The 12,637-nt window shown below is 38.4% G+C and overlaps 1 long non-coding RNA gene across 1 annotated transcript; it reads right to left on the reverse strand.

Moving 5' to 3' along the window:
- Positions 1-7,916: 7,916 nt before the first annotated feature.
- Positions 7,917-8,669, reverse strand: LOC115663569 (uncharacterized). Its single transcript, XR_008817387.1, has 3 exons — positions 8,504-8,669; positions 8,329-8,429; positions 7,917-8,225 (listed from the first exon to the last, which is right to left on the reverse strand). It is a non-coding gene; the product is annotated as an uncharacterized LOC115663569 (long non-coding RNA).
- Positions 8,670-12,637: the final 3,968 nt, after the last annotated feature.

Here is a 12,637-nt window from a genome sequence, read left to right on the forward strand (position 1 = left end):
TAAACTTATGGCAAAAATTTGGGTAGGTTCAGACCTATCCAAACTTTAAGTAGGTCCTAAGATTAAAATGATGCCATTTTCTAATTTACCTATTTAAAAGATAACTACGTTAAAAATTTTCTCTCCTCCTTTCCTCTTTTAGACCTCACGCATAGGCTCGACTTTTAGTCATGGCCATGGTTCGGAACCGGCGGTTCCGGTTCGGAACCGGCGGTTCCGGTTCGTGGCCAAGCATGAACCGGAACCGTCCGGTTCCGGGCCGGTTCCGGTTCCGGTTTTAGGTTCGGAACCGGTTTCGGGCCGGTTCTTTTTTTTTTTTCTTTTCTTCCTCCGCCGGCCATAGCCGGGGCCGGCGGAGGTCGCCGGCCTCGCCGGCGTCGGGCGAGGGCCGCCCTTGCTTGGGCCGGGCGAGGCCGGCCTCGCCAGATCTGGGCGAGGGCTCGACCTCGCGCGCGTCGGCCGAGGCCGGCCTCGCCGGTTGCAAGTGGCGAGGTCGAGCCTCGCGGCGGCGCCGGCCGAGGCCGGCCTCGCCGGTTGCGGGCGAGGTCGAGCCTCGCCGGCGCCGGCCGAGGCCGGCCTCGCCGGTGCAGGCGAGGTCGGCCTCGCCCGACGCCGGCGAGGGCGGCCTCGCCTGAGGCCGGCGACCTCCGCCGGCCCGGCTATGGCCGGCGGAGGAAGAAAAGAAAAAAAAATAAGAAAGGAAAAGGAAAATAAAAAAAGAAAAGAAAATAATAATAAAAAATTAAAAAGTTAATGTTCCGTCACCGGAACATTATTCAATATAAATTGTAATTAAAATGTAAATTGTAATCAAATTTGAGGACAAAAAGACGAGAGAAAGAGAGGGCTTGAACTTAATAAATTATCACTTAGCATATTATAATTCGTTACAACGATTTATAAAAAAAAAGGAGCACAATATATATGCCCTAAAATGACCCCAAAACCTAAGCATTCCGTGCGCAGGGGACCAGAGGTCACATGTCGTCGGATTATATTTCGATTTCCCTAAGCTCACGTGGGCGTACCCGGTATGAGAAACAAGGGTTCCCGAAATATTTGCCAACTCCAATAGTTCTTTTACCCTCAATCGTCACTACCTGCTCCAAGATCTGCACGTACCGTAGTATCTCCGTCGTTAAAGAATTCGGATTCATTATTCCGATCTATCTCTTGTTGCCGGTATTGAGCCTTCGTCCAATCAGCAACACAAGCTTGAATCTCCACTGATTTTGGAGACGATGTTCGTCCAAAATATTACCTCCGGCACTGAATGCTTGTTCGACCGCAACTGTGGAACAAGGGGTTGAAAAAATCTGTTTTGCAATAAGAGAAAGGATTGGATATTGGCTTGCGTGCCTCTTCCACCAATCCAAAATTAAAAAATCTGTACCACCTTCGGATTCAGTAAACTCAAATGAAACGGTTAGATAAATCTCTAATTCAGAAATATTTCCTATTACTCCCTTTTGTTTTTTTTTTATCTATGTAATAAAAGTTGGTACCCTCTACTAATTTTACCTGTACTGTCATTTTGTATCTCCGTAGATCGAGAAGATCCAATATCACCTAAATTATATTTAGCATAAAATTCATTATATAATTCTATTACTACATTTTTAACCTCACGTATTATGGTTGTAACATTTATCGCATCATAATGTAAACATTGATAATACGTACGCAAAAAATCATTTAAGCCATCCAATTTGCAACGCGGATCAAAAACACAAGCAACTAAATAAATAATGGGAATTTCCCTATAATAATGTAGCCACTTCATTTTCATTGCAACTATAGTATGTTGCAATTCAACATCATTTTCATATTCATCAAAAATTCCGACAATATTAGTACACTCTACTAAAATAAATGTGTAGCAGGATAATAAACACTGGACAAAGTATAAGTTGCATCATTAAAAACCTTTAAAACATCTAAATTTTTTTGGCAAATATCCCACTCTTGTGGGTATAAATTAATCTCAGGTATATTATTAGAAATAAATGCACATAATAAATCTTTATATGCTAAAGATTCATTAAGCAAGTGAAAAGTAGAATTCCAACGAGTTGGAACATCTTTTGGAAATCTTTTTGGCCTTTTGCCATTTTCTCTACAAAATCTACCCCATTCTTTCATTTTCTGGGGATGTTTCCATAAAAATTGAATCGCCATTTTTATTGGTTGAAGAAAAATATCAAGAGTTTTCAAACCATCTTGTACACATAAATTTAAAACATGACAAGCACATCTAATGTGAAAAAATTTTCCGCCAAAAGCGGGTTTACAAATATTTTCTAAATCGGCAATTGAAGCGGTATTTGCCGCAGCATTATCAAAACCAATTGAAAAAATTTTGTTAAGCAAATAATATTCTTCTAAAATTTGCCTAATTATTCTATAAATATTATTTGTCGTATGCTTATCATCGAAAACTCTAAATGCAATAACTCTTTTTTGAATACTCCACTCGTCATCTATCCAATGACATGTTATGCCCATGTAAGAATGATTTTGCCAATGATCACTCCAAATATCACTACCTATATGCACGCATCCATTAAATTGCATAAAAAAGTTTTGTAAATCTTTTCTTCCATTTTTGTAAAGATCTTTAATTACTCGTTTAATTGAATTTCTAGGAACACGTTTTGCTTGTGGAGAACATGCTTTTTGTACAAATTCATTAAAACCAAATCTTTCTCCAAAATTAAATGCTAAATGCTCAACGGAAATAAATTTGCCTAATTCTTCCTTATAAGTTTTTTCATTAAAACGAAATAAAGGGGAAGTGTTAGGATTGACGTACCAGGAAATTTGTTGTTGCCCGATATCGATTCCCGTTTCGGTTGGATGTTTGCTCGTAAGATGTCGTTTAAATGTTCCATATCCTTGTCCACCTGTATATTTATATATTTTCCCACAATATTTACAAATTATATCATACCTTTTTTGACCAATATCAAACCTTTCCATTTTCGTGAAATGATTCCAAATGTCAAATGTAAATTCCCGTTCCACTTCCTTTGTTGTAGATATTTCGGCAGGAGGATGAAAACTTTCTTGCGTCGGGACGCGCTCCACATCGGGAAAAATGTTGATTTCATCGTCTTGAAAATCTGCATATTCACGAGGATCAAAAGAATGATGGGATTCCGTCGCGATATTCTTACCTTTGCCAGTTGGCACTGGACTTCCACTTGCCATTTTTCGAGTGGATTGAGAGAATTGAGCGAATTAATTGGGAGAATTAAGAAAGAATTGCGTGTATTGAGAAAATTGAGAGAATTTGAGAGAATTTCGACTATTGAGAGAATTTGAGAGAATTGTGAGTATTGAGAGAATTTATAAGAAAAAAATGAGAAGAAAATTTAGAATTAAAAAAAAAAGAAAAGATAACCGTTGCAATTTTGCAACGGTTATCTTTTTTTTTAATAGTTTTGCCCGTTGGGCGTTGCATGACGGGGCCTGCGAGACGTGCGAGCCTGTTTGCGGGCGCCCGGGGGAGTGAGGGGGGTTTTTTTTTTTTTAAAAAAAAACTTTGCCCGTTGGTCCAACGGGTCACTGCACTGCAGAGTGCAGCAGTTTTTTTTTTTTTTCGGAATCGGGCCCGGAACCGCCGGTTCCGGTTCCAAACCACGGGCCCGGTCAACGGGCCGGGCTCGGGTTTGACCGGTCCGGTTCCGGGCCGGTTCCGGGCCGAAACCGGCCCGTGGCCACCACTATCGACTTTGGCCTAAAATTAAAGTGTGGAAATATGTAATCGGCAAGGCAAATAGGAGTCTGGAAGATTTGAATTCAAAACCCTTTGCTTTGATATCATGTGAGATTTTTTGAATCACTACTAACTGTTCTGAAAGTTTAAACTGTTAAATGAAGGTACGATTTAATATTTTAACAATGATCACCACGGCGCACCAATCACTACCATTGACTGTGCCATCACCTATCAATCGTCACCATCCCAACTGGTCACCAACTCTAACTCTTAACAAGATCCCGACCTCTCCCTGTCCCTGCCCTGTCCCTCTCCCTCTTTGGATGTCACCTTATCATCAACGATGGTCGTTGACGATAATGACACCTCCATCGTGATTCGAAAACTGAGAATTGGAGGAGAGCCCTCTAGTTCTTCATGGCGAGGTCCACTTTTAGATTTTAATGGAGGCATTGTTGTTGTCTCGATGTTCGTCACTACAAAATGCAATAGCATCGCGACGGCGGTACTACAAAATCTGGAGTGGTGGCAGCGTGGATCTCGTCATCAAAGAGAGGCGGAGACATTGGTGACTGTGGGTTGCAACTGAACGGTGAGGCCATGGTCGGAAGTGGCTCGGAATGACAATGTGACAACAACTCAAACGTGGCAACGCAGGTGGCTAGTTAGGAATTTTGTAGAGAGATGTTTTTATTTTTCCTCGTGCAAAATCACAGATACATGTCATTTGACAATTGAAAATAAACGAATACATGATCCGACAGATTGTACGTGAACCTTTATATAAATAGGACACATTTGACTTCCAATTACAGTTTTTTATAAGTAATAAATTCAATCTCAGTAAATTTACCATCTCTCAAGTGTGTAAGACTAGAAATTTTCTCCGGTCCAGTGCCATATTAGGAAATTTTTTTCCAATATATTTTATTCTCTTTATCTTGTCTCGCTGCTTGTATTTAGTCGACTTCAAATGACTTATTGATCATCCGATGACGAAAAATCCTGTTCACAATATAGGAGCATAGTCAAAATTGAATTTGATAAATTGTAATGTAATTCGTCATAATAAATTGATGTTTCCAGTACTGAATAATCGATTTGAGTTTAACCGAACATGAACTAAATTTACTTATGGAATTTTCCGACCAGCCTAACTACGCAATTTTATTTTAATTTCCCACCTTCTGTAGCTCATATAAGTGAAAAAAAGATAGATCAAATTACGTGGCCGACCTTGCACCAAAGCTATCTAATTCCCGGCCATCTTAAAGAAAGTTAAAAAGATAGAAGATATTTAAGTACAGAGCTAAATAGTATGGCCTAGAAAAAGTACATAGGTTGAAAGAACTAAATGACAAACTCATCGGAATATGACTCCACTGTGACCGACACCCCACTACTCCACATCATTGCCATCCCACCTGCAATACCTCTAGTTCGTCAATATCATTTATGAAGATGATGAATGCAAGACGAGAATGAGAATCACATTGGTACATGCACCAAACACGTTCCCAGAGAGGCTGAGGTTGTGGGAGGAATTGAAAGGTTTGAGTTCTCTTAATAACCTTCCTTGGATTTGTTTAGGGGACTTTAATGAAATCCTTTATCATTGGGAAAAGGTGAGTAGAAGAATGGCTGAACATTATAGATTGAATGCATTTCAGGAGTTCCTGAATAACTATTCTTTAATGGATCTTGAATGCAAAGGATGCGCATTTACTTGGGCTAACAATCGTGAAGGGGAAGCCTATGTGAAGGAAAGTTTGGATCGGGTCCTGTGTAATATTGATTGGAGGATATTATTTCCAAACGCAGAAGTCTATGCATTGCCTGGGATTGGGTCAGACCACAGCCCGATTCTATTGTCTTTGGAAGCTAAAAGAGTGAAACGCCGGAAGGAGTTTAAATATGAGACATTCTGGGCTGAAGATGAGGAGTATGGAGACGCTGTTAAAAAGGCCTGGACATCCTCAAATATGCTGAATCAAAGCCTTTTGCGAAAATTAAAAGAGGTGACAACGGCTTTGACTAGTTGGAGCAAGAAAGAGTTCTCTAATGCACAAAAGCAAATCACGCAGTTGAAGATGGAACTCCAGATTGTCACAAATGGCACTAATACCCAGAATGATAACGAGAGAGTGAAACAGATTAAAGAAAGAATTCATGACTTATGGAGACAAGAAGAAATGTACTGGGGATTGAGATCTCGAATCTTGTGATTGAAATGGGGAGACAAAAACACCAAATACTTTCATGCTACCACAATTCAGAGAAGACAGAGAAATAAAATTTCGATGCTGATGATATCAGAAGGGGAATGGAGTAGGGATCCCCACATTCTTAAACAAGTAACAACAGATTTTTTCAAGGATCTGTACAAATCAGTAGGCTCTCGTGATTTTCAACCGGTTCTTGAGCAGTGTCCTAGTCTTGTTGGGGAAGAGATTAATGAAGCATTAATAGCAGACATAACTTTACAAGAAGTCTAGGATGCTGTTTTCCAAATGGGAGCATTGAAAGCGCCGGGGCCTGATGGACTTAATGCACAGTTTTATCAACATCATTGGGGGGTATTCATGCTGATATCGTCAGAATGGTGAGAGATTTCATGAGTAGCGGAGTGTTGGACCCATCCATTAACAGAACTCTAATTTCTCTTATACCCAAAGTCCCTAATCCAGAGAATCTCAGCCAATATAGACCTATTAGCCTCTGCAACTTTGTGTACAAGATTATATCAAAGGTTTTGGCAAATCGCTTGAAACCTTGGCTTCCCCAATTGATCGAAATAGAACAGAGTGCTTTCATTGGTGGCCGGCAGATTCAGGATAATATCCTGGTAGTCCAAGAGGTACTTCATCAGCTCCGAATTAGAAAGAGGATGAAGAAATTCCAGGCAATTCTAAAACTAGACATGCAAAAAGCCTATGACAGAATAGAATGGGATTTTCTCGAAGCTTGTATGTTAAAGATGGGGTTCTGCAGGAAATGGGTATCGTGGATTATGCAATGTGTTACTACAGTATCCTTTAGCGTCAAATTCAATGGCAAATCTTTACCGTACTTTCAGCCATCGAGAGGAATTAGGCAAGGTGACCCTCTCTCCCCATACTTGTTCATTATCATAGCAAACGTACTCTCTTTGCTCATGAAACAACATCAGAGGCAAGTATTATAAGGGGGATCAGATTAAATAGATTTTGCCCAACACTCACTCATTTGCTTTTTGCTGATGACTCTATCTTTTTTTTGGATGGTACAGTGAGCGAATGTCAAAATGTGGCTGCGGTTTTAAACCAATATTGTTATGCTACGGGCCAAACTATTAACCTGAATAAATCAGGTATTTTCTTTAGCTCCAGTTGCCCTCTGAGATTAAGACAGAATATGGCCCAAGAATTGCGTGTCCTGGAAATAGAAAAAACGGGAAAATATTTGGGAATACCCTCGGATTGGGGAAATTCAAAGAAAGACATGTTTGCATGGATTCTGGCTAGGGTGAATATGAAACTGGAAGGGTGGAAGGAAAATTTGATTTCAAAGGCAGGGAAAGAAGTGCTTCTAAAGGCTATGATTCAAGCGATACCACAATATGCGATGTCCATTTTCAAAATTCCCTTATCTATTTGTCGTGCAATGGAGCGAAAAATTGCTGCCTTTTGGTGGAGGAATGGGGAATCAAAAGCTGGTATACATTGGAAAAAATGGGAGTTACTTAAAACAAGAAAGGACAAAGGAGGCTTGGGTTTCAGGGATTTGATCACCTTCAATAAGGCCATGTTGGGGAAGCAAGCCTGGAGGATCATTCAGTCTCCATCCGCATTATGGATCAAACTTTTAAAAGGAATTTATTTCTTAATACCAATTTCTGGCATGCGGGGAAGGGAACTAGACCATCGTGGGGCTGGCAGAGCTTGATCATGGGTAGGGATGCCATTACGAAGTCGACTATGTGGTCTGTAGGGAATGGTGAATCCATTAGCGTGAGGGAGGATAAGTGGTTACCATCAGGGATTATTGGAGGCCCAACGAATCGCAATGACCCAGTGTTTGTTGTTGATCTTATAGACAAGAATGTGCCCAATTGGAATGAGCAGACACTTAGGCGACTGTTTGATGACAGAGTAGTGAAGGAGATAACATCTATTCCTTTACCGAAGGAAAATGAGGCGGATAAAGTGGTCTGGACAGGGACTAAATCGGGGTTGTATTCAATGAAAAATGGGTATAACCAACTCAGACAAGACGATCCGTTATCATGCATACAACAACCCTCCTCTTCCTACCAGCCCCCATCAGGACTTTGGAATAAATTATGGAAACTAGATGTCCCGCCAAAACTCAAGATGTTTTTATGGAGTATTTGCCAAAACGCCTTGCCTACAAAGGATAACCTTCTCAAAAGAAACATAATCCCTGACCCAATTTGCCCTCTTTGCCAGCAGAATCGAGAAACTCTTGAGCACTTGTTCCTCCTCTGTTCATGGACTCAAGAAATCTGGTCAGATTCGCGGGTACAAGTCAGGATTTCGAGTCATGGACTCAATCGAATTGATCAATGGTTACTAAATTACCGAAGCACCAAAAGGGATGAGCCAAACCTGAAGCTTGTCACAGCTATTCTTTGGCACATATGGAAATCTCGTAACAATTTCATATTCAGGGGCACCAAACCAGATCCGAGGAGTGTTGTCACGGATGCCTGTGCAATGAACGACAAAATTACTTGTTGGAGCTCTAAACCCGTAGGAAAAGGGAAAAGAAAGGAGAACTCACAGATTTCTTGGATTCCACCACGCTCGGGATCGCTGAAAATAAACGTAGATGGAGCGTTTTTGGAGAGAGAAGGGGCTGGTGCGGTGTCGTGGGTGTGCCGAGACTCCTCCAGAATGCTGATTGACGGATTCGCGAGCTCTGTGCAGGTTCGATCTCCCCTCCATGCCGAAACATTAGCTCTGTTGGAAGCATTGAAGTGGCTAAACTCACGTGGCTTTGAAGAGAAAGAATGTAAAGAGATAGAGTTGGAGTCAGACAATCTCTTTCTAGTTAGAATGCTTCAAGGCACAGGTCAGGTCTCTTGGGAAGTCCACGCGCTGATCAGAGACAGAGTTGGCCCACTGTGCACGGACCCAGAACAAGGTTGCGGACTGGATCGTTAAAGCTCAAGTCCATAATATCCTCTTACTCAACTGGGTTTTCAATCCACCGCAAGCCCTTTGGGATTTGTTATGCTTAGAAACTCTTTTGGTATACTTATTAATTGTTTAACATGAATGAAATGGCATCCTTTTCTTATAAAAAAAGAAGAAGAAAGAACTAAATGATTCGTACTTTGGAAAGTTGAGTTGATTGGACACAGTTACGTGACAGAAAGGTCATGGTCCCCCATGCAGATATCCATGAATTTTATGTTTTTTTTTAAGAAAAAATACCACCAAAAACCCCGAAGTATGTTATTTGTGATAAATTTACCCTGAATTTTTTTGTAACACGAAAAATTCCTAACTATGTCACTTGTGATAAATTTATCTTGAACTTTTTTTTGTGATACGAAAAATCTTAAACTATGCCACATGTGACACATTTACCCCATAATACTTTGGCCCATGGCATTTTAGTCTTTTTCCTTTTTTTTTATTTTTGTTTATGGTGGTATAGTTTGAGGTTTTTCGTGTCACAAAAAAAAGTTCAGGGTAAATTTGTCACAAGTGGCATAATTTGGGATTTTTCGTGTCACAAAAAAAAATCCAGGGTAAATTTATCACAAGTGACATAATTTGATGTTTTTGGTGGTATTTTCCTTTATTTTTAAAGCAAGAACCTAGGAAACATTTTATATTACGCAGAAAATATGCTTTTATAATCAATATTCACGTGTGGAGATAGATAGAGATAGAGAGACTAAAAAGATTAAGACCAGGGTCCACATTGCCATCTTCTGGGCATATCCTCCTAGTGACCAACTCCAACATAATAATCCTGATTAGGTCCAATCATTAAGAATGTGTTTGTTTCGCAAAAAATATATAATTTAAAAAATACATTTTTAAGAATGATCACTTATATAGCCAATAAAATGAATGATTGAAAAACATTTTTATCATCCATGAAAGTGTTTAGACATAAATTATTTCGGTAATATATATTTTTCATTGACTAATAATTTTAAGCGATACAAGTTATCATTTTTATGAAAATCTTTTTAAAATTATTTATTTTTCGCGAAACAAACGAAGCCTAATTTTAATTATAATTTGTTTTGCTCTTTAACTTTATCTGATTTGTCCTGTTTTGGGCAGTAATCTCTTGGATTAAACCCCCAAATCCGAAGGGCGAGACAAAAGTGAGTTCTCCAATCCGCTGGAAACCAGTGAACTTGGGATGATAAGCAATTGCTTTCTCTATTCTTTGCTTCTTGAAAGTGAATGGGATAAATTAAATTTGGGTCAATATCACGAAAAACCATAAATTGATATATTTATGATAAATTTATCTCAAATTAATTTTTTAATCACCAAAAATCCAAAATTTGTACTCTTGTGACAAATTTACTATTGGTTAAATTGGATGAATACCACGAAAAATCACAAATTGGTAAACCTGTGATCAACAGAGGAGTAAAACCCCGAATTAGTATACCAGTCAACTATCACGTGTTATCAAACTTAGAAATTTAACGATAAAATTTAACGGAAACTAGTGTACCGGTTTATGATTTTTGGTGGTCAAAAAAATAATTTGGTGTAAATTGATCATATGTGTATTAGTTTGGGGTTTTTCGAGGTATTAACCCTTTAAATTTTGGCATATAGATTTTATACTTGATCGTCCCACAGTGCGTTCTTCGGCTTCGAGCACCGTGTCCACCATCGTGCTATTTCTGGTAGGTCATTGATTAAGATACATAATTTTTAAAACTCGAATATTCAATTGACATCTGAAATATATTAAAATTTTCCAGTAAACTGTTGTTTATAACTTGCACCACTTTGCTTGAAATGTTACAACATCAAAATGAGTGCTGAACGAAAACTATGACAAGGTTATTGTCTTTTCTTACCTTTATACTGTTAATTGTTTTATCAAATAGCAATATAAATCTGAATGTATAACAAACTTATAAACCCAAATAAATTCTTACAGGGGTAATCTCACAAAGAAAACATTAATCTATAAATAGAATCAATGTAGTTACCAATAACGAAAAGGATATACGTTACACAGTATTTACCCTTACACGTCGGCTTATGTTTTATGCTATTTGTGCATTAAAAAATTTGGATTTGTTCATAAGAAGAAATGGATTGAACTCAACAACCAAGAAGGGGTGAATCAATAGCATTTTCATGCAAATCAACACAGTGGATGAAATAGTGCTTGTTAATGATATATACGTTACAGAGCAAGTATCTTCTATAATTTGAAATGTGGAGAGTAAGGAATAGAAGGGTTTGCAAAGCAAATTTATAGTGGTTCGGTCTTTCCACTTTTTTTTGAACATACGGTCTTTCCACTTGACTTGCTCCACTTATGAGTATCAATTCTGAGAGTCCAATGACAAAGCTGGAATTCACTATTTCCAACCCCTGAAGCCTTTTGACAACATTTACAAATGAAGGTGCCTCTACATTGAGAGATCGTAGCTCACTCTACAAGTACACACACACTTCACTCTAGGCTCGAAGCACTTTTTTTACAACGATTACACCAACGCTCTCTCAAAGAAACACTCGGATTTCACAAGATTTTTCTCAATTAATAAGCACTAGAAATAAGAACAAGTTTCAAAGTGTGTTAATCCTTTTGGCCCTATAGGTCAAAGTAGCCATTGCAAGGTCTGTCCATAACTCAAATGTCTTTTTACAGCTAGTAAATGGATTTTATTTCCTTCCTAACACTTCACTTGCTTAATGAAGAATGGCAAATCTCAATTTGACTTCTCCAAAACGTCTCTGTATGGACTCCAAAACCTGAAGTTGGCTCCAAAGCACTAATTTGATTTAAATTAAATTGATTTAGAACTAGTTCTTCGTTTTCAAGTGCATGGTACACTTTGTTCATAGAGAGAACTTCTGCTTCAACACGATCCATCCAGGCTTGGCTGATCTCATCCAATCTCAATTTGTTCACCTTCTTCACTTATGTCCTTCCAAGCATATTGGTATACTCGATATTATCTTAGTTGTTCTTCTCCTATTAGGTCCATACAAGCATCTCAAGGATCACACATCTGTGCTTGTTCACCAAAATCCAAATGTCCTTCCAATTTTATCACTTTCTACTCAATATATTATTCTCCATTTGTAGAATATGGAAGCTCTCCACTAGCACAAACATCATGATGTTCTCATCATTTGCGTATGAACTTGTGTATACAGAGGATATTCGTCTGCACACTCAAGTATTAGTTCACAACGAATTATTATCTTCAAAATACATAGAGAGTTTTCTCGACATTTTCTTAAGCATTCGTGAATCTACATAATTACAATGGGTAAGCACAAGCTACATATTGGAGATTAGATTATTATTTTGTTTGATATAACTGAAAAAAAGTGCTGAAAATTTAATTTTAGGTATTGAAGTATTTAAGTACTGAAAATGAAAATAAATAATGGTTTGAGAGTAGATCAAAATTAAATAATTTCTTACCAAACATGAAATAGTGAGCATTATCGCATGCTTTTGACATTTGTTATCATTATAATGATTCCCAATGAATATTTAATAAATTGACCAATTAAGTAAGCCCTTCCTCACTTACCGAATCAAGTGATTGTGACTATAGCAATCAATCAAGGTGTGTAATTAGAGGTTATCAAACGCGCCTCGTGACAGATTGAACAAAAAAATCACTTGCCTATTTAATAACTCAATTAAGTGCTGAAAATTAAAAATTCAACACTTAGA

The sequence above is a fragment of the Syzygium oleosum genome, unplaced genomic scaffold (assembly GCF_021117445.2).
Source record: "Syzygium oleosum isolate NSW1041296 unplaced genomic scaffold, Sole_v2.1 Sole_v2.10, whole genome shotgun sequence".
NCBI lineage: Eukaryota > Viridiplantae > Streptophyta > Magnoliopsida > Myrtales > Myrtaceae > Syzygium > Syzygium oleosum.